This window comes from Podarcis muralis, chromosome W (genome assembly GCF_964188315.1).
Source record: "Podarcis muralis chromosome W, rPodMur119.hap1.1, whole genome shotgun sequence".
Classification (NCBI taxonomy): Eukaryota; Metazoa; Chordata; class Lepidosauria; order Squamata; family Lacertidae; genus Podarcis; species Podarcis muralis.
In genome coordinates, this window is record NC_135674.1 from 2752644 (window position 1) to 2776005 (window position 23362).

Genomic DNA, 23362 nt, shown 5'->3' on the forward strand with positions numbered 1-23362 from the left:
AGACTCTTGACAGTCCCATGGACTGCAAGCAGATCAAACCTATCCATTCTGAAGGAAATCAGCCCTGAGTGCTCACTGGAAGGACAGATCCTGAAGCTGAGGCTCCAATATTTTGGCCACCTCATGAAAAGAGAAGACTCCCTGGAGAAGACCCTGATGTTGGGAAAGATGGAGGGCGCAAGGAGAAGGGGACGACAGAGGACGAGATGGTGGGACAGTGTTCTCGAAGCTACCAGCATGAGTTTGACCAAACTGCGGGAGGCAGTGGAAGACAGGAGGGCCTGGCATGCTCTGGTCCAGGGGGTTGTTCTCGCAGCGGGAGCTGTCATCACCTTGTCAGCGCTCAGTGGAGCGTGCAAAACAGCTGGAGCTGAGCTGCCTCTGCAGAGCCATGGCATTGCTGCGATTGGCTGAAGGGCTACATTCAATGCCATCTGATTGGCTAGAACGCATCCTCATGCAAATACATTGTTCATTCATCAAATTCATCGATCGTGTATAGCATCTTCTCGGCGCTTTCTTCTCGGGCGCTTTCTTCTCGGGGTTTTGGACTTTTTTGCGGTGCTTGGTGCAACGTTGTGACGGGGTGAGGGAAGTCCTAGTGTGGCAGGGTTCCCTTGAGGTCATCGCCTCGGGCTCGACGTCTCTTACTCGGGAATAAGACTTCGTTCATATGCCCCCCCTCCATTCCGTAACACTCTTCATATGGACTTCATGGAGTGTGCACTCTCGCAGGGTCTGCTTCCAGAAACTACTATTGCAGATGTAGATATTTTGGCAGAAATGGTTTACAAATATGCACGATGGCAAGCAGGCAGACAGGAACAGTTACAAAGCAACCTTGGTCCTGCCTAGCCTGGAAGCTGTTTCCAACTAGTGAACAAGAAACCTTTCAGCAACCTTTACAACCATCTACAAACCCCGAAGTTTGTAGGATTCTCTTCTTTCAGCTGTGTCTTGGCTCTGTGCTCACAAGTGTTCTAGTGACTTTCAGGTAACTTGGAAAGCATGGGAATGATGTCTTGGTTCTGAAGAATGATATTTCCCCCAGTCTGACTTAGTTATCCTGGTGATGATTCAGCTAGATGTTCTACACGCTGACCATATTCCAGAAGGGCTTTGTTGTCTTGGCCTTGCTTTGGCTTACTGAGATCTGTCTTCTCCCTATAGGTGCTCATTCTAAAATGGATAATTGTAACGTTTGACTTCATTGATCAGAAGGAAAATATGAAGGCTCTCTATGGTTTCTTCTTCCGCTTCTTACAATATGAGAAATTGGTAAGATAAAAAGGAATGTGTTATTTTGAAGGAACTCGCTTTTATTCTGACATTAACCCAAATCAAACAATAAAGAGTACTTTCCGAACACACAACAGGACACCATGTGAAAAGTGGGGCCTTACAAAAACCTCTCCCATTTCCTTCCTTTTCCTGTCTTGTTCTTTCCCAATGGGCGCCGGTCGCAGCGCCCCCCGGGGGCACGGCATGTTCAGGCACGCAGGCAGGCAGGCAGGCAGGCAGGCAGCTATCTGATGTCGATCCCGCCCGTTCCTCCCTCCACCCCCCTCAAAGACAGCCGCGCAGGCAGCTATCCGATGGAGGGAGGGGGGGGGAATCCTGTTCTGCATAGCTATCAATTCGGGTGTGATAGTCTTATGTTTGCATACTTATGGGAAAATAAAACTAATTTATTTTAGAGCTTGTATTTGTGTGTATTCATGGTATTATTTGTAGACCCAGTAGATGGCAGTGTGGTGTGGAGAGTGTTTTTGGCAGCTCGTGAAAGGATAGAGGGTGGAACGTTGACCGTTCAAAGGCACTATAAGCAATATATATATATATATATATATGCAGGTTTTGGTGTCCTCGGGTGTCTTCCCGTGTAAAAGTTGGGGTGTCTAGGCGACGTTTCGACGAGGTCTCACTCGTCATCTTCAGGCTGGTGCTTTCGGCTTCTTGTTACTGGAACAGAGCAGTAACAGTAACAAGAGCAGTTCCAGTAACAAGAAGCCGAAAGCACCAGCCTGAAGATGACGAGTGAGACCTCGTCGAAACGTCGCCTAGACACCCCAACTTTTACACGGGAAGACACCCGAGGACACCAAAACCTGCATTCCTGTACCCGTGAAAATCTACGAAAGCATATATATATATATATATATATCCACATTGTCCTAGCTACGTTTTCCCATAAAAGTGCCTGGAGGCGGTTGGAGGATGGATGGCGGTTAATGGATTGAAGTTGAATCCTGACAAGACAGAAGTACTGTTTTTGGGGGACAGGGGGCGGGCTCGTGTGGAGGACTCCCTGGTCCAGAATAGGGTAACTGTGCCCCTGAAGGACCAGGTGCGCAGCCTGGGAGTCATTTTGGACTCACAGCTGTCCATGGAGGCGCAGGTCAATTCTGTATCCAGGGCAGCTGTCTACCAACTCCACCTGGTACGCAGGCTGAGACCCTACCTGCCCGCGGACTGTCTCGCCAGAGTGGTGCATGCTCTAGTTATCTCACGCTTGGACTACTGCAATGCGCTCTACGTGGGGCTACCTTTGAAGGTGACTCGGAAACTACAGCTAATCCAGAATGCGGCAGCTAGACTGGTGACTGGGGGCGGCCGCCGAGAGCACATAACACCGGTCTTGACCTACATTGGCTCCCAGTACGTTTCCGAGCACAATTCAAAGTGCTGGTGTTGACCTTTAAAGCCCTAAACGGCCTCGGCCCAGTATACCTGAAGGAGCGTCTTCACCCCCATCGTTCTCCCCGGACGCTGAGGTCCAGCACCGAGGGCCTTCTGGCGGTTCCCTCATTGCGAGAAGCAAAGCTACAGGGAACCAGGCAGAGGGCCTTCTCGGTAGTGGCGCCCGCCCTGTGGAACGCCCTCCCATCAGATGTCAAAGCGATAAATAACTACCTGACATTCAGAAGACATCTTAAGGCAGCCCTGTTCAGGGAAGTTTTTAATCTGTGATATTTTACTGTATCTTTGGTTTTTATGGAAGCCGCCCAGAGTGGCTGGGGAAACCCAGCCAGATGGGCGGGGTACAAATAATAAATTATTATTATTATTATTATTACTCGAATACATTTGTATCAAATACATTTGGAACAAGTGATTGTTACATTTAAGGAACATTCTCTAGGCGATGAGATTGGGGGAAAATACAAAAACCCATTCGGATACATTTGGATACATTTAGAAAAGTACAGCATTTTGAGGAAAAATTCATTTGAGTCGAAAAATACATTCAGATCCATTTTTAAAGTCAATGAGAAAGATACAGCGAAAAAGGATCCATTCCCCAAGGCACCGTTGAACTTCTTGTAGGGTGTGAAGGCAGAATGCGATCTATTTGATATTGGTAGGGTCCTTCTCCTTCATTCCCCTCTCTGACCCTGACTCTCTTACGACACAGGGACCGTCCCAGAGTGTGGGCACAACTTCTGCCGGTCTGGCCTGATCCAGTGGAGCGGGGCAAAAAGGAGGCTGGCTTCCTGTCCTCAAGGCCGAGTTGGAGTCCAGAGAAGGAGCCTCGTCCGCAATCGGCAATTGGCTACCTTTGTCGAAGTAGCCAAGACTCTCAGTCTTCCAGAGGGAAAGGAGGAGTCTGTGAGAAGCACCAGGAGCCCCTGAAACTCTTTTGCAAGGAGGATGAAGCCCCCATCTGTGTGGTTTGGGGCAGATCCAAGAAGCACCAACACCACAAGGTGATTCCTCTGGAAGAGGCTGTCGAGGAATACAAGGTACCTTGAGGGGGAGAAATAGCTGTGTATTCTTCTTGGCAGGTGATCTTCTTAATTCTCAGATCCAAAGTAGGCATGGTATTCATTGGTGGTTGTTTATTACCTTAGAAGCAGCCAAGGGGAAGCCTGAGGGCTGCTGGGATGGCTGGGAGGAGGGAGTCAAAGTCTTTCTCTCTGCCAGGGGGGGGCAAGGGATCTTCCCTGGAAATACAGCAGCTTCATGGGACCATGGCAGGGAGAGAAAGGGTTAACCTCATCCACATCCCCCAGCAAGGTTGCTTTGTACATATTTAGAACACTACAAATGTGAATTGCACATACACAACTAAGTCCATGTCTCCTTTGGCTAGCAGGATGCCTCCTCAATACCCTGCCAAGCAGAGAGCAGCAAGGGGTCAGCTGCAAGGGGGTGGGGACTGGGGGCTCCTTTTCCCTTCTGGGGTACCTCAGAGCCCATATAGAGTCCTTTGGTAGCTTCTCTATCGGTAGGAGAAAATAACACAGGCCAACCAGAGAATATTGAGAAGCAAAGTAGCTAGTAAGCCAGATCTTTATTACCTGTTGCAACAGGGTGCTCACCCCCCCCCCCACGCAGGAGGGAGGAGGAGACCCCGAACCAAGTCCTTATATAGACATTTGAAATTGCCCAGCCTGGAGCCCAAGACCACCCCTCCATACATCATACATACACCACAGAAGGGGCGGCCTACAACAGACTCCTGTCTGGCAGGAAACCTGTTGATGGGTTTACCTGGCTGTTCATGGGTTTACCTGCATATTATTTTGTGATGATAACTACTTACGGTATTTATGTATGTGTTCTATACAGTGGTACCTCGCAAGACGAACGCCTCGCAATACGGAAAACCCGCTAGACGAAAGGGTTTTCCGTTTTGGAGGCGCTTCGCAAGACGAATTTCCCTATGGGCTTGCTTCGCAAGACGACAGCCCATAGGGAAATATCCGGGACAGCGGGGAAGCGCAGCGAGTCTTCCCCACTGTCCTCGGACCTCCTCCGAAGCCTGGCGGCGGGGCGGGAACACCTCCTCCCGCCACCGCCGGGCTTCGGAAGGCTCCTCCGAAGCCGGGCGGTGGGGCGGGAACACCTGCCCCCGCCACCCGGCTTCGGAACGATGATCCGAAGCCGGGCGGCGGGGCGGGAACACCTACTCCCGCCGCCCGGCTTCGGAACGATGCTCCGAAGCCGGGCGGTGGGGAGGGAACACCTTCTGAAGGCGGGCGGGGGGCGAAAGTCTTTGTTCCCCCCTGCCTGCCTTCAAAAGCGGTCCGGGACAGTGGAGAAACGCAGCGCGTTTCTCCGCTGTCCCGGACCGCTTTTGAAGGCAGGCAGGGGGGAGCATAGACTTTCGCCCCCCGCCCGCCTTCAGAAGAGGTCCTGGACATCTTCTTAAGGCAGGCGGGGGGCGAAAGTCTTTGCTCCCCCCTGCCTGCCTTCCCGGGAGAGCGGAGAAACACAGCGTGTTTCTCCGCTGTCCCGGACGGCTTTTGAAGGCAGGCGGGGGGGAGCAAAGACTTTCGCCCCCCGCCCGCCTTCAGAAGAGGTCCTGGACCTCTTCTGAAGGCGGGCGGGGGGGCGAAAGTCTATGCTCCCCCCTGCCTGCCTTCCCAGGGGCTTTTAAATCGCCCCGGACAGTGGAGAAGTCCTCCGCTGTCCCGGGGGGATTTTAAAATGCCGCCCGCCAGCATTTTAAGATCGCCCCGGACAGCGGAGAAGTCCTCCGCTGTCCCGGGGTTTTTTAAAATGCTGGGGGTGGGAAGAAAAGCCCTTGTCCCCCCCCCCCCCCCAGCCTTCAGAAGAGGTCCGGGGACAGACTGTCCCCGGACCTGGTCTGAAAGCGGTTTCCCTAGGAACGCATTAATTGATTTTCAATGCATTCCTATGGGAAACCGTGCATCGCAAGACGAAAAACTCGCAAGATGAAGAGACTTGCGGAATGAATTAATTTCATCTTGCGAGGCACCACTGTACTTTTCTTTCCTCCAGTAAATTACTTTGCTATTATAGCAAGGCCACTGGACCCAAGAAACCAATATAATATTCATCTCCTCTCTTTGTGTCTCAATCAAAGCTGAGTTTTCCCTTTTCTTGTCAGGGAGAGATCTGTCGCCGCCTGGAGATTCGGAGGAAAGAGAGAGGGGAAATTCTGGCCTATCAAGCAGACCTGGACAAGGAAAGCAAAGACCTCCTTGGAAGTGTTACTATTGTTACTAGTGAGGGAACAAGCACTTCAAGAAGCAAGTCCGGACTGAGGAGGGATGGGGAAATCTGCCCATTTCAACTTCTCCCCATTTCTCCTTTTCCCATATCGGTTTGCTATTTATTTATTATTCTGAAAATGAATCAAATGCTAGGGTGGCTACCTTCTCGTATAAATATTTTGATACGTGCTTTGCCCTCATAAATACATTTTTTGTGAACATTACCTGGCTGGGTCAACCTTGAAAAATTCAGAGGTGTGAACTTCTGGGAAGACTGTCTGTTTAACAGATGGGACTCGACACCCACTCACGCAGACTGGCTCACTGTTTTGTTCTTTCTTACAGGATTCAATCCAAGCTTTTGTTGTTCCAGGACTGTCTTGCGTGTTGCTGTCTATCAGCGCCCTTCTTGCTGAGAACTACAAAATGTGTTTTGAGAACAATAAGTGTTCTATTTCTAAGAATGGACAGCAACTAGTCAGTGTTGAATGTAAAGACAGGTTGTTTGTGATAGATGCTTCTTTTGCAGGTACAGGTGACACGGAGGTGGCTCAAGCACAGTGTGCCAACGCTCCAGTTCATGATGCGTGTGCTCACTTATGGCACCAATGCATGGCACACGTGTCCTGGGGGTCAGTGATGAAGATCCCAGAGTGTACGCAAGGGTGCAAAATGAAATCATGTGCTAAGTTTCTAGATTGCAGAGCGTGCAAGTCCGCAAAGGTGAAAACGTGCACATACCCTAGGTCTGAGAGGGTGACCACTAGGGCTTTTCAGTTAATTCATGCAGATTTGTCTGGTCCGATGTCTGTGACCAGTATGGGTGGAGCCAAATATGCGCTGGTTCTGATTGATGACCATACACGCAACTCCTGGACCTTCACAATCCGACACAAAAATGAAGCTGCGCCGCTAATCAAAGACTGGATTGCGGCTGTGGAACTGCAGTTTTCCACACGGGTGCAAAACTTTCAGAGCGATCGCAGTGGGGAGTTCACCGGGTCTGCACTGCAAAGTCTCTTCCGCAAAAAGGGGATTCAACACAGATTGTCCTCTCCGCACAGTCCCCAACAGAACGGGATTGCGGAAAGACGGAACAGGACTCTAGGGGAGATGTCCGCAGCTATTTTGTTTGATGCCGGGCTCCCACAGCGCTTTTGGGGGGAGGCTTGGCGAACGGCCAACTTTATTCTGAACAGGTCGTTCAATTCAGTGGTAGGAGACACACCCTACTTCATGCTGCACAGAAAGAAGCCGAAAGTGCACTACTTCCACGTTTTTGGCTGTGAGGCTTGGGTCCTCATACCAAAGGCCAAACGCAAGAAAGGTGAACCCAAGTCCCAAAAGATGATTTTTTGTGGGTATGAGCCAGGGACCAAGGGGTGGAGGTTTGCTTATCCATCAGGGAATCAGTCCAGGATTCTGCTCAGCAACAGTGCTGAATTCTGTGAGCAGAGTGGCTGGGCAAGGATACATGGGAACCCTGACATCCTGTCAGAGAGTCTGCTTGACTTTGCCAATGAAGGAGAGGAAGAGGTTGAACCTGCTACTGAGGCTCAGAGTTCAGACCCAGTGCAGGCAGAGGGGAGAACTTCTCCCAAGGCTGTGAAGATTGAGCAACGCAGTGCTCCATCTTCCCCCACAGGTTTGGCTGAGAAGTCCAGAAGGCGCAGTAAATCAGAGGGGGAGCTCTCTGATGCCAAGGACATTCTGGCTGGCCCCAGTGGGTCAGAGGGGGTTCCTGAAGTAGTGCTGCGCCGTTCAGCTCGGACGACCAAGGGGAAACCTCCTGAAAGGTTTGCCGTCACTAGTGTCTGGGTTGGAATGGCACAGTGTGAACCCGAGAGTTTTGAGGACGTTCAGAAACTGCCTCAGGAAGAAGCCAGGAAATGGCATGAGGCGATGCAGAAGGAAATGAACTCAATGGAGTCTCTAGGTGTGTTCTCCCTCACAAAGTTGTCGGTGAGAAACCAGGCCGTGGGTAGCCGCTGGGTTTACCGTCTAAAGCCCACAACGACAGGAGAACCGCAGTATAAGGCCAGATTAGTGGCGAGAGGATTCACGCAGCGCAGGGGGTTGCATTATACGGAAGTTTATGCTCCCACCTGTAGGAGTGAATCTCTACGTTTGCTCTTGGCCATTGCTGCACAAAGAGGGTTGCTGGTGCATCATTTTGATGTGGACGTTGCTTACTTGAACTCGGACCTCCAGGAGAATTTGTACATGCTTCCTCCTCCAGGGGTTGAGGGCAATGAGCAAGGTACTGTGTGGAAACTTCACAAGTCAATTTACGGCCTGAAGCAGTCGGCCAGGAATTGGAACTTGTGCCTGAATGAAGCTTTGGAGAAGCTAGGTTTCAGGAAGAGTCTTGCTGACAGTTGCCTGTTCCTTAGAGGATCAGGAGACGCACAGGAACTGGTGTTATTTTACGTTGATGACATCATCCATGTTGGAAAGGCAGACAAACAGGTGCAGAAGTTTGCCAAAGAGCTTGGGAAACGGTTTCAGCTCAAGAACCTGGGTGCAGTAAAGATCTACCTAGGCGTCCAGATAGCAAGAACTGAGGATGGTAGCTTCTTGCTCAGTCAGAAAGGCAAGATTGAGCAGTTGCTTGAGAAGTTCAGAATGTCCGATTGTGCAGGAGTTCGGACACCCATGGAGACGAACTTCGTGAAAGAGAGCCAGCAAGCAGAAAGTGCCGAGTTTGAGAATGCTGAGCTCTTTCAGTCAGCTCTAGGTAGTCTGTTGTATCTGTCCCAATGGAGCAGACCAGACATTGCCTTTGCCACCAACCTGCTAAGTAGGGAAGCATCAAAGCCCAGTGTGAGTGCTTGGCACGGTATCAAGCGGGTACTGCACTACCTGCAGCATACCAAAGACTTCTGTCTTAAGCTGCCAGCTGAAGGTGAGGCGAAGCTCACATGCTATGCGGACAGTGACTGGGCGAATTCACAGGACCGCAAGTCTGTGTCTGGGTTGGTGGTAAAGTTTGGGAAGTCACTAATTGGGTGGAAGTCCCGGAAGCAAAGTCTCATTGCGCTGTCTTCTACTGAGGCTGAATTCAGTGCACTGTCAGATTTGTGCCGGGAACTAGAGTTCTATAGATGCTTGGTGCAAGAGATCTATGGGGATTGTAGCTTGCCCATCGCGGTTTGGGAGGACAATCAACCTTGTTTGAAATTGGCTGAATCTGCGCAATTTAAGGCCAGAACCAAGCATCTGGACATACGTTTCCAAAATGTGTGTCAGAGTGTTCAGTCAGGTTTGATACGGCTGAAGTACTGTGCCAGTCACATTAACTTGGCCGATGAATTTACCAAACCTTTAAGCTTCCAGCGTCATGGGGAGTTTTGTGGTGGTTTGGAGTTGGGGGTAAGTTCTGTACATACTTTCCCCACAGTAGCGCAGGGCGAGAGGGGGTGTGAGGACAACCTGAGCTTACAGGGTTAAACAGCTCAGAGTGTACGCCCTGCCTACTATTGGGAGGGGGGAGATTTGTCATTTCCGAGAGTCTCCAGCCTTTGTTTTCTCTCTCTACTTTTGCTTTTGAGGAGAGTGGACGTGTTTTCACGATGCTGTTCGACAATGGATAGTCTGCTGATATAAAACTGCTTCTAGCTGCTAATATCCTGAGTGGACTTTATTTAAGCACACTGAAGGAAAGCATTTGAGTTTGCAGCTTTCTCTGGCCGCTGCTTATCTCTGTGTGTTGCTCAGAGCCTTTGGAATGTGGCCTGTGAAGTCCGGAGACCTGGCCGGTAGCTGCGCAGCCGAAGCAGGCTGGACGCCAGGCTTTATCTGAGCAATAAATCTCCTTCAGAAAGACCTCCTTGGAAGTGTTACTATTGTTACTAGTGAGGGAACAAGCACTTCAAGAAGCAAGTCCGGACTGAGGAGGGATGGGGAAATCTGCCCATTTCAACTTCTCCCCATTTCTCCTTTCTCCATATCGGTTTGCTATTTATTTATTATTCTGAAAATGAATCAAATGCTAGGGTGGCTACCTTCTCGTATAAATATGTTGATACGTACTTTACCCTCATAAATACATTTTTTTGTGAACAATTCCTGGCTGGGTCAACCCTGAAAAAGTCAGAGGTGTGAATTTCAAAAGATTGCTGTTTTGGTCTCCATATTTTTCCAAGAATTGCGAATTAGGTAAGTTCACCTTTGAATGCAGCTAAATGGAGTTTATTTCCCATTGTTGTTTATTATGTGAAAAGCAGTCAAGGAGAAGCCTGAGGACTTGTGAGCTGAGAGGGTGGAAGCAGTTCAATTCAAATCCTAATTCTCTGATGTTTTGATGTTTTGAAGGCTGACCATCTTCCTCACTCCGACCTCCTCAGAACCGGAGTGGCTGAAGACTGTGGAGAAGTTGAGACAACTGCACCAGTTCCTGGAAGAAGAAGAAGAAAAGTGCCTGCTGAATCATGTGGAAGAGGTGGAGAAGGAGATTGCAGGGAGAAGGGATGAGCAGCTGGCCAGACTCTGCAGGAAACTCTCCTCTCTTGAGAGGATCATCCAGGTGATGGAGGAAAAGGGTCAGCAGCCAGCGAGTGAACTGCTGCAGGTAAGACGGCTCCAGGAAAAGGCTGCCTCCCATCCTTTCTGTGCCCCTTTCATGTACGCAAGGAGTGTAGGGGCTCAGTTGACGGAGCCTCGAGTCAGCTTGGTAATGGACAGGAACACCCCAGAGACCTGGGATGCTGAACTCACCTGAAGGCCGACTAGAGATTCTTCAGTCTTCTTGAGGGAAGGGGAGGGGATTTTCTGCTCCTTGCTGATGATTTGCCTCCGAATGCCTTCCCGCTGGGCAATGCTGCCTTCCTGCCCTGCCCTGGGCTTCGCCAAGGATGCAGTCAGGCCTTCTTCTGACATGAGCCAGTCTCTTGACCAAGCTTCTCTTCCCGTTCCCTCCACAACTTCTTCTTTTTTTTAATAAGATATTTATTAGCATTTTCACAAGTTTTATAAAACATAAAAATCACACAAAAAAGACACCAAAAAGAAAATCAAAAATACATACAAAAAATCAGAAAACAAACAAAAAACCACATGTATAACTTCATTTCCTTATATTCGTGAAAATTACTTTCCCGACCTTCTCATACCTCTCCTTACTGCATTCCATTCTCTAATCAATTATCTTCAACAAATCCTTCCCTTAATTTTGGTTAATTTTTTAAGCTTTCTTTTCATATTACATAATAATTGCAGCTAGCAACCCCATAATTTCAGAATCAACATCGTCTTAACATTCAACAATTTTACAATATTTCTTAAGATAGTCTTTAAATTTCTTCCAATCTTCTTCCGCAGTCTCTTTCCCCTGGTCTCGGATTTTGCCAGTCATCTCTGCCAGTCCCATATAGTCTATAACTTTCATCTGCCATTCTTCCACGGTGGGTAGCTCTTCTGTCTTCCAATACTTTGCAATAAGTATTCTTGCTGCTGTTGTAGCATACATGAAAAAAGTCCTGTCCTTCTTTGACACCAATTGGCCGACCATACCCAGGAGAAAGGCCTCTGGTTTTTTTAAGAAGGTATATTTAAATACCTTTTTCATTTCATTACAAATCTTCTCCCAGAAAGCCTTAATCCTTGGGCACGTCCACCAGAGGTGAAAGAATGTACCTTCAGTCTCTTTACATTTCCAACATTTATTGTCAGACAAGTGGTATATTTTTGCAAGCTTGACTGGGGTCATGTACCACCTATAAATCATAGAATCATAGAATCATAGAATCATAGAATCATAGAGTTGGAAGAGACCACAAGGGCCATCGAGTCCAACCCCCTGCCAAGCAGGAAACACCATCAGAGCACTCCTGACATATGGTTGTCAAGCCTCTGCTTAAAGACCTCCAAAGAAGGAGACTCCACCACACTCCTTGGCAGCAAATTCCACTGTCGAACAGCTCTTACTGTCAGGAAGTTCTTCCTAATGTTTAGGTGGAATCTTCTTTCTTGTAGTTTGGATCCATTGCTCCGTGTCCGCTTCTCTGGAGCAGCAGAAAACAGCCTTTCTCCCTCCTCTATGTGACATCCTTTTATATATTTGTACATGGCTATCATATCACCCCTTAACCTCCTCTTCTCCAGGCTAAACATGCCCAGCTCCCTTAGCCGTTCCTCATAAGGCATCGTTTCCAGGCCTTTGACCATTTTGGTTGCCCTCCTCTGGACACGTTCCAGTTTGTCAGTGTCCTTCTTGAACTGTGGTGCCCAGAACTGGACACAGTACTCTAGGTGAGGTCTGACCAGAGCAGAATACAGTGGCACTATTACTTCCCTTGATCTAGATGCTATACTCCTATTGATGAGGCCCAGAATTGCATTGGCTTTTTTAGCTGCCGCGTCACATTGTTGGCTCATGTCAAGTTTGTGGTCAACCAAGACTCCTAGATCCTTTTCACATGTACTGCTCTCAAGCCAGGTGTCCCCCATCTTGTATTTGTGCCTCTCATTTTTTTTGCCCAAGTGCAATACTTTACATTTCTCCCTGTTAAAATTCATCTTGTTTGTTTTGGCCCAGTTCTCTAATCTGTCAAGGTCGTTTTGAAGTGTGATCCTGTCCTCTGGGGTGTTAGTCACCCCTCCCAGTTTGGTGTCATCTGCAAATTTGATCAGGATGCCCTTGAGTCCATCATCCAAGTCGTTGATAAAGATGTTGAATAAGACCGGGCCCAAGACAGAACCCTGTGGCACCCCACTAGTCACTCTTCTCCAGGATGAAGAGGAACCATTGATGAGCACCCTTTGGGTTCGGTCAGTCAGCCAGTTACAAATCCACTGAGTGGTAGCATAGTCAAGACCGCATTTTACCAGCTTCTTTACAAGAATATCATGGGGCACCTTGTCAAATGCCTTGCTGAAATCAAGGTAGACTACATCCACTGCGTTCCCTTCATCTACCAGGCTTGTAATTCTGTCAAAAAACGAGATCAGGTTAGTCTGACATGACTTATTTTTCAGAAATCCATGCTGACTATTGGTGATCACAGCATTCCTTTCTAGGTGCTCACAGACTGTTTGCTTAATGATCTGCTCCAGAATCTTCCCTGGTATTGATGTCAGACTGACTGGGCGGTAATTATTTGGGTCCTCTCTTTTCCCCTTTTTGAAAATAGGGACAACATTTGCCCTCCTCCAGTCTGCGGGGACTTCGCCTGTTCTCCAGGAATTCTCAAAGATGACTGCCAGTGGTTCTGAAATCACATCTGCCAGTTCTTTTAATACTCTTGGATGCAGTTCATCTGGCCCTGGAGACTTGAATACATCTAGACTAGCCAAGTATTCTTGTACTAAGCCAAGTATTCTTGTACTAGATCATTTTCATAATATTTTCTTTTAAGGCATTACATGCCGTAAATCATTTTCATAATATTTTCTTTTAAGGCATTACATGCCGTAAATTTTTTACCGGTGGTCCATAACCGTTCCCAGTCTTCAAACATAATGTTATGACCAATATCTTGTGCCCACTTGATCATAGCTGATTTAACTGTTTCATCCTGTGTATTCCATTCCAACAGCAAGTTGTACATTTTTGACAAGTTCTTAGTTTTGGGTTCTAACAGTTCTGTCTCCAATTTCGATTTCTCCACCTGAAAACCATTTTTCCTATCGGACTTAAACACCTCCATTATTTGATAATAATGAAGCCAATCTCGCACTTTATCTTTCAATTTCTCATAACTCTGCAATTTCAATTTATCCCCCTCCTGTTCCACAATTTCCCAATATTTCGGCCATTTTGACTCCATATTTAGTTTTTTCACAGCCTTTGCCTCCATTGGGGATAACCACCTGGGAGTTTTGTTTTCCAGCAAGTCTTTGTACCTGATCCAGACATTGTACAGTGCTTTCCTGACAATATGATTTTTAAAAGCTTTATGAGCTTTAACCTTGTCTGTCAGGGAACTGCCATCAGAGGCACGGGAGAAGGAGGGGGTCTCTGATTCTGCAGGGGAAGGTCCAAGCGCTAGAGGGAGACTCAGCCGGGAAGAAGGGGAAGAGAATGAGTGTAACACCAGGGATCAGGGAGAGCAACGGGACAGGGAGGTGCAGGGGCTCCAGGACTCTTCATTGGAAGTTAGCGAGGAGAGCCCCAGCACCCCACTGCCCACGCCCACCCTGCGCAGGAGACTCCCGCGCAGTGAGAGGAGGAAACGATTGGGCGTCAAACAGCTCTTATGTTGGCAACGCTTTAAGAAACGCCCACAGACAGATTCTACGAGTGACTAAGAGCAGCCACGCTAAGATGGGCTGCGTAGTCCGGAGGGTTTAACCAGGCAATCCGAGGCTCAAACGGAGCAGGATTACGCACGAGTAACTCCCAATCCCTACAGCAATCTGTCTGTCCCTGAAGGTTGCTCGTGCGCAACAAACAGAAGGGGGCATCATGAGTACGACCGGAGGAGCTGGAGCCACGGGAAGGGCCACTGGAGTCCAATCGCTGGAGGAGAGAAACCGCGATTTGGAAGAGCACATAGCCATCCTGACGGCGAGGCTGGACGAACGACGGTCGTTGGATGCTCAGGGGAAACCCACCCCCATAGCGAGGAAGGTACCGGGACTGGTGCACAAGTTTGGGGGAAAGCCTCAAGAGTATGGGGCATTTAGAACAGAAATAGAATATGCCTGAAGTTGCAGAAAAATGATTTTGAAAATGACGCAGCCAAAGTTGCTTATATTGTGGGGTACTTGGAGGACGGGGCGAGGGAATGGATTCGGTCGATTATGGCGACGCAGAATGACGCCATGGAGGATCTATCGAAATTCTTTCAGGCGATGGACGCTATGTTCAGTAGTGATGTGCAGCAGAGTGTGACCAAACGGGAACTGCTAAGCTGTAAGCAGGGAGAAGGGTCAGTTAGAGACTATTGGTCACGTTTTGCCATGATTGTTCATCGTCTGGGGTGGCAGCTGGACGCGGAACCCATTCAGATGCTATTTGAGGAGGGGCTTTCCCCAACGGTCAAGGATGAACTTTCGCGCGCACCCCGCCTACAGTCTATGGACCAGCTGACCAAGGCAGCCCTTGCGATTGGAGTAAGACAGGAAGCGCGGGCTCAAGAGAGGCGGGAAGGGAGAGAGCAGCGTTGCCATGACTACCGGATTCCTAGAATACCTAGGCAGCCTTCCCCACCGGCGGAGCCAATGGAAATAGGCGGTGCGCGCGCCCAGGAAGTTTCAAACGCCAGCGAGCGTCGCAAAAAGGAGGGAAAGGATCTAAAAACGACCAAGAAATGTTTCCTTTGCCAAAAGCCAGGACATTTTGCCAGAGTCTGCCCACAAAGAAAGGCCTGGCAAGCAATGGTGGGGGCCGTGGGGGGAGAGGAGGAGGAACCCCAGACTCCGGAGCAGGGAAACGCAAACGCTTGGCTGCCAATCAGCGGGCACAGCAGCCGAGCCAACAACCAATGAATGTGCCCAAACCAGATTCTCCAAGAGCAGCGATTGCCATTGAGGTGGTGCTTGAGCTCCCAAATGGGCACCCAGTGAAGGTTCAAGGTATGCTGGACTCAGGAAGCTCATGCAATTTTTTTAGCAGGGACTTTGCCTTAGAGCATCAGCTTCACCTGCTGCCTTTGGATGCACCTCTGCAAGTCACCACCATTGATGGGAGGGAGCTGATTGGGGGGGAAGTTACCCACCAGACCCCACCGATGAGAATGAGAGTGTCTAGGCACTCAGAGACAATCGCTTTCCATGTTGCCTCATTAGCGGGTCCACCAATAATATTGGGGATGAGTTGGCTAGCGCAACGTGATCCGGTGGTGGCGTGGCATCAGAGGACCGTCAGCTTTGGGTCTGACTACTGCCTGCAGCACTGCCTAGGAGGGAAAACGCCAAGAATGAGCGTAGCCAGAGTGGCAAGCACTGCAGTGGAGGGTAAAGGGGAGGTGCCACCGCAATATGCTGATTTGAAGGAGGTTTTCAGTGAAAAGGAGGCAGATAGACTGCCACCCCACAGGCCGTTCGATTGCCAGATCAATTTGCTCCCTGGGGCGCAGCTGCCGGTGGGTAAGCTGTATGCCATGACTGACAGGGAGATGAAGGAGCTACGGGACTTTATCGACAAGAACCTAAAGAGAGGGTTTATAAGAGAGTCAAAGGCAGCGGGGGGCAGTCCAGTATTTTTTGTGGACAAAAAGGACACTGATAAACCGAGGCTTGTAGTGGATTATAGGGGGGTAAATTTGGTGTCAGAACCTGTGACTTTCCCGATGCCCAGAATTGATGAAATTCTGACGAGAGTGAGGAAGGGAAAGATCTTCACCAAGCTAGATCTGAGAGGGGCTTACAACTTAATCAGGATGAGAGAGGGGGATGAATGGAAGACCACCATGTTCACACCCCTGGGGGCTTTCGAATATCTCGTTATGCCTTTCGGATTACAGTCAGGCTCCGCCTGTTTTCAAGCTTTCATGCACCACGTGTTCGGGTCTCTGCTTTACAAGAACTGTGTAGCATTCCTGGACGACGTCTTGATTTATTCAGAAAATGAGGAACAACATGCGAGAGATGACAGGGAAGTGCTACAACGTTTGCAGAAACACCAGTTGTGGGTCAAGCTAGAGAAATGTCAGTTTCATGCCTGAGAGGTGGAGTTCCTGGGGTACAGGTTATCTGACAAAGGCTTAGCGATGGACCCAAGCAAGGTGCAAGCAGTATTGGAGTGGAAGACCCCAAAGACACGAAAGGATGTGCAGAGGTTCCTGGGTTTTGGAAATTTCTACCGGAGGTTCATCAAGAACTTTGCACACATGACGGCCCCAATCACGGACTGTCTCAGTAGCAAAAAGAAGTTCGTGTGGACAGAGGCAGCCCAGCAATCCTTTGAAAGATTGAAGAAGGCATTCGCGTTGGAGGAACAATTACTACATGTGGATTTGGAGAAACCAATGAGGGTGGAGACAGACGCGTCAGACAGAGCCATAGGGGCGGTTCTGTTGCAGCCAGGACTGAACAAGCAAGAATGGAAAACGTGCGCCTTTTTCTCGAGGAAGCTGAGCAAGTCGGAACAAAACTACACCGTGTACGACTGAGAACTGCTAGCCATTTACGCCGCCTTTCGTCGGTGGCGCCATTTGCTGATAGGGGCGCAGCATAAGATCCAGGTCTGCACAGATCACAAGAACTTGGAATATTGGCGGACAGCACGGGTGCTCAATCAGAGACAGATTCGCTGGGCGCAGGAGTTTTCCAAGTTTTCCTTCGAAATCCAGTATGTGCCCGGTGAGCAAAACGTGAGAGCAGACGCTCTCTCACGGAAACCAGAGTACTTCAAAGGAGAGGGGCCGCCGGAGACCCGCCACGTCATACCTGAGGACCGATGGGTGTGTGGGGGTACTCTAGTGGGCACGAGAGAACTGGCAGGACTCACCAGGGACGATGAATTCGCCCGGACAAAAATCAGGGAACTCCAAGAGGGGAGGGGAGGACCAGAGGGGTTTGAAGAGAAGGACGGGGTGTTGTACTACAGGGGGGCGATGTACGTACTGGGGGAGGCTCTAAGAAGAAGGGTACTTAAACAGCTACATGACACCCCCACAGCGGGGCACTTTGGGCAACACAAAACCATGATGCTGGTGACCCGACAATTTTGGTGGCCACGGGTGAGGGAAGATGTACGTGAATATGTAAGAGGGTGTGATCGCTGCCAGAGGGCCAAAGGAGAACGCACGAGGCCAGCAGGTTTGCTGGAACCCCTACCCACGCCAAACAAACACTGGGAGGTGGTGTCAATTGATTTCATGACGGATTTGCCCAAATCGAGGGGTAAAACAGCAGCTATGGTAGTTGTCGACTTGCTAACCAAAATGTGCCATTTTATCGCCTGTTCCCATGCCGTGACGGCGGAAGAAACGGCAAGGTTGTTTGTAGAACACATTTTCAGGCTGCATGGCGCCCCCTTGAGGGTTTTATCTGACCGCGGAAGGCAATTTACTTCACGGTTCTGGAGGAAGCTCATGAGCCTACTGCAAGTCGAGGTCAGCTTCTCGACAGCGAGACACCCAGAAACCAATGGGCAGGCGGAAAGGGCAAACAGTGTACTCCAGCAATACTTACGCTGCTACATTAGCGAAAGGCAGAATGATTGGGTAGAAAAACTAGCGCTAGCAGAATTTGCGTACAATAATGCTGAACATGTGTCCACTGGTATGAGCCCCTTCTTAGCCAATTATGGGTGTCATCCCAGGGCATTCCCGGGTAATGAGGAACAGAGCTGGAGTGTGCCTGCGGCTGAACAGTTTGTGGAAGAAATGGAAGCGTTACATCAGCAGCTCAAGACCAACCTAGAAAGGGCCAAAGCCAGTTACAAGAAGCAAGCAGATAAACACCGGAGGGAAGGGGAAACCATTAGGGTGGGGGATCGCGTGTGGTTGTCCACTCAAGGGTTACCCTTTAAGGGAGGGTGCAAGAAGTTGCAGCCCAGAAGACTGGGCCCTTTTGAAGTCATACAACAGATAAACCCAGTGGCGTTCAAGCTCAGGTTGCCCAACAACATGAAAATACATCCTGTGTTCCATAGGTCCTTGCTCTCACCACACAGAGGGGGGCGGGAATTCGAGGGACGGGAGGTAGAAGTCTTGCCACAACCACAGGTAGAAGAGAGGGAACACCAGAGCACGGCCGCAGAGATAGTGGACTCAAGGTGGCGAGGGCGGCAGGTGCAGTACTTGGTGGCGTGGGAAGGAGAGCCCTGGTCGGAAAACACGTGGGTGCCAGCAGAGGCAGTTGGCGACGAGCATATGGTGGAAGTGTTCCATCGACGGTTCCCAGATAAACCCAAGCCCTTAGAACGTTTCTGGGAAGAACAGTTCGGCACCACAGAGGAGGAAGAGAGTTTCGAAGGGTTTTCAGAATCCGAAGAGGAATCGGATTGGGAGAGTCAGTCCTTGGGTGGGAACCTTGGCAGGTGGAAAGAGGTGTTCACACCCACAGATGAGGAGGACAGCTCTTTCAGGGGTTTCCTTGGCTCGCCGACCAGAGAAGAGGCTGCAATAGAGCCCCCGGGTTGGAGGGGGAGTGAAGGGGGCCCTGGGAGGGAGGTGGATGTCAGGGAACTGCCATCAGAGGCACGGGAGAAGGAGGGGGGTCTCTGATTCTGCAGGGGAAGGTCCAAGCGCTAGAGGGAGACTCAGCCGGGAAGAAGGGGAAGAGAATGAGTGTAACACCAGGGATCAGGGAGAGCAACGGGACAGGGAGGTGCAGGGGCTCCAGGACTCTTCATTGGAAGTTAGCGAGGAGAGCCCCAGCACCCCACTGCCCACGCCCACCCTGCGCAGGAGACTCCCGCGCAGTGAGAGGAGGAAACGATTGGGCGTCAAACAGCTCTTATGTTGGCAACGCTTTAAGAAACGCCCACAGACAGATTCTACGAGTGACTAAGAGCAGCCACGCTAAGATGGGCTGCGTAGTCCGGAGGGTTTAACCAGGCAATCCGAGGCTCAAACGGAGCAGGATTACGCACGAGTAACTCCCAATCCCTACATTGTCGTACCATAAATATGCATGCCACCCAAAGGTATTGTTAAACCCTTCTAAATCCAAAATGTCTGTATTCTCAAGAAGTAGCCAATCTTTCAACCAGCAGAAGGCTGCTGATTCATAATAAAGTTTAAAGTCTGGCAGGGCAAACCCCCCTCTTTCTTTAGCATCAGTTAATATCTTAAATTTTATTCTGGGCTTTTTGCCCTGCCAGACAAATTTAGAAATGTCTTTTTGCCACTTCTTGAAACAGTCCATTTTGTCCATAATTTGCAATGTTTGGAACAAAAACAATATTCTAGGCAATACATTCATCTTTATAGCTGCAATTTGACCCAACAAGGAAAGCTTCAACTTCGACCAAATTTCTAAGTCTTTTTTCACTTCTGTCCAACATTTTTCATAGTTATCTTTAAATAGATTCAGATTTTTAGCTGTCATATTAATCCCCAAATATTTCACTTTTTTAACCACAGTTAAACCTGTCACATTCTGAAACCTCTCCCTTTCAATAGGTTTTAAATTTTTCTCTAAAACCTTAGTTTTAGTTTTGTTCAATTTAAATCCTGCCACTTGACCAAAATCTTGAATTAATTCTAAAACCCTTTTTGTACTAGATTCTGGCTCTTGTAAAGTAAGTACCAGATCATCTGCAAATGCTCTCAATTTGTATTGTTTAGCTCCGACCTGAACCCCTTTAACCAACTGATCCCTTCTGGTCATATTTAGCAGAACCTCCAGGACTGATATAAAAAGTAATGGAGAGATTGGGCACCCCTGACGTGTTCCTTTTTCTATCTTGAACTCTTCTGTAATCACATTATTCACAATTAGTTTTGCTTTCTGTTCTGAGTATATTGCACCAATACCGTTTTCAAACCCTTGGCCTACCCCCATCCCCTGAAGATTCTTCTTCATAAAGCTCCAAGAAATATTATCAAATGCTTTCTCCGCGTCCACAAATATCAAAACTGCTCTAGTATTTATATTAGCTTCTAACATTTCCAAAATGTCAATTATATTCCTTACATTGTCTGACATGTGTCTTCTCGGGAGAAAGCCCGCTTGGTCCCCATGGATCTCGTCCATCAAAACTTTCTTCAGTCTCTTAGCCAAAATGTCAGGAAATATTTTGTAATCCACATTCAATAACGAGATGGGACGGTAGTTCTTAAGTTGAGTCTTTTCTGTCTCTGTCTTCAGTATTAGTGTGATGTAGGCCTCTTTCCACGAATCCGGTGCCCTTTTCCCTTCCAAAATTTCATTGCAAACTTCCTTCATTGGTTGTATAATCCATTCCTTCAACATCTTATAATATTTGGAAGTGAGCCCATCTGGTCCTGGGGATTTGCCCAATTGCATGTTTTGAATGGCACCTACTATTTCCTGTTCAGTTATTTTCTGGTTTAGCCCAATTTTACTTTCCTGGGAATTTTTTTGTAATCCAAATGTTTTAAGGAATTGATCTATATCTTCTTCCTTCTGCGGTCCTTGTGAATATAATTGTTTAAAATAACTCTGAAAACAATCTCTAATTTCATTTGGCTTGTAAATAGTCTTCCCTTCCACCTCTTTTTCCACCTTTTTTGGGCCTTTTTATAAACTTCTTCATCTCTAAACAAGGTGTCATTCATCCTCCATCTGAAGGTACCAGTAGTTGCTAGTTTCATCTCCATTTTTACTGGGTTGTGGTCGGAGCAAGTTTTTGGGCAGATTTCCACTTTTTTTATCTTGGTTGCCATTCCTCTAGTGACCCAAATTTGGTCGATTCTGGTCCATGTCATTTTAGATTCAGAAAAGAAGGTTCCCTCTCTTACAAGGGGATTCTTTGTTCTCCATATGTCAATTATGTCCATATTGTCAGTCATTTCAAAGAAAGTTTTTGGTAGTCTTCCATCCTTTGTAAGTATTTGTCTTTGTGCTTTATCCATGTTCGTTGCGACAACTCCATTCATATCTCCCATCAATATCAGATTATAATCCAAATAGTCTAACAAGATCTCATGCAACTTCTTAAAAAAATCCGATTTCCCCTCATTGGGTGCATAAACTCCCACAATCACAAATTTCTCTCCTTGGACTTGAATTTCGATTGCCAGAAATCTTCCTTGTTCATCTTTAAACAAAAATTTCGGTAGCAGTTTTTCTTTTGCATAAATAACAACTCCTCTTTTTTTAACTCTGTCAGATGATATAAATTCTTGTCCCAGTCTTTTATTCACTAATAATTTCCTGTGAAGCCTTGTCACATGTGTTTCTTGTAAACAAATCAAGTCCAATTGTTCTTTCTTTAATATATGAAAAACTGCTTTCCTCTTTCGGGGCATGTTCAAACCATTGCAGTTCCAACTTAGAAGTTGCAGAGCCATGATGAGACTATTTACTTCCTCCAACTGCTCCCAGTCGTTGTTCTTCCTCTGTCGGTAGTGACAAACCAAATGATAAGTTGGATATGTCCAATGAACCTTTTCCTGGTAGTGCTAATTCCCCTCCGGATTCCACCTCCTTTTGAAGATCTTCTTCGTGATCTCTCAAGAATTTGTCTTTGTCACTCAGTGATCTTATTCTTATCTTCCTTCCTTTGAACTTGAAAGATAGGCCTTGTGGATATTCCCACCTGTAGTATATCTTATTTTTCTTCAGCAAAATTGTCAAATCTTTGTAGTCAGCTCTTACATCCAAAATATGCTTAGGGATATCTTTATAGATCTCCACAAAAGAATCTTCAATCTCAAGAATTCTTTTGTAATGCAAGTTCAAAATTTTATCTCTTTCTTCCTTAGTTCTTAATGTTATCAAACAGTCTCTTGCTTTATTTTTCCTTTGTCTTGTACCTAATCTAAATGCACTCAATATCTTAAATTCTTCCTCCTCCAGGTCCTGTTGCCAAAAGTCCGTAAATTCTTTTGTTAAAAAGTCCACCAGGTTATCTTTCTCACTTTCTGGAATTGACCTCAGTCTTAAATTTCTCTCTTTCCTTTGCAATTCGATCATAGATAGGGTCAGATCATGGTCCTCCAATCTCTTGATGACCGGTGGTATCCTCTCCTGAGTGGCAACAGCAATTTCTTTTGCTTCTTCAGCAATCTTTCGAGTTGTTGCCGAGTCCTCCAAAAGCCTTACAATGGTCTCTGTGTTAGAATTTACCTTCTTCCCAAGGTCATTGATGCTCTTCGTGTTCAAATCAATTTTTTTTGGAGACTTCAGCCACTTGTTTGTTAGTTTCCACAACTTGTTTACTTGTCTCTGTGCCCTGCTTTGTTAAATTTTCCAGAGATGCATTAATTTTACTAAGAGCCTGTGCAAGAGTATCCTCCGTAGACATTGCTCTTGTTTTTGTTTGAGGGGCAACAGCTGTTCCTATGCCTCCAGACGTTGAAGCTCTACGCTGGTGGGAACTGTCAGTTTTGTATTGTCTACCGGATCTTAAACTTGTTTTTTCTTCAAATTTCCCCTTCTCTTTATCCATAACACTCTCATTCAGAGCCAAGGTCACATCCCACACTTGCACTTTTGTTTCTCAAAGGAAATTTCCACTAGATCTTGTTACAGTGGCTTAGTTTTTAATGTTACCACTAAGTCCCCACTAGGGGGTAACACTCCAGCTTCCCTTTATAATTTTATAGTCAATGTCTCTGTAAAAACCCCCCTTTCAGTTAGCCACAGTTTCAAATTCTTTGTAATACTTTAAAAGTTCATCTGAAGACAATGTAACTTATACAGAGTTAATGCAACAATTGTTTCCACTGTGCTGAGAATCCACTATTAAGTTCCCTTGTCAAGGCAGACCGACTCCAGAGAAAAGAGTAGCAGATATCTTTTTTCCCCCCTTTAAAGTCCTGCGTTTCTTGCAGGCATGCAAAAGTTCAATTTCCACCCCCCTCCGCTCCTGCACAACG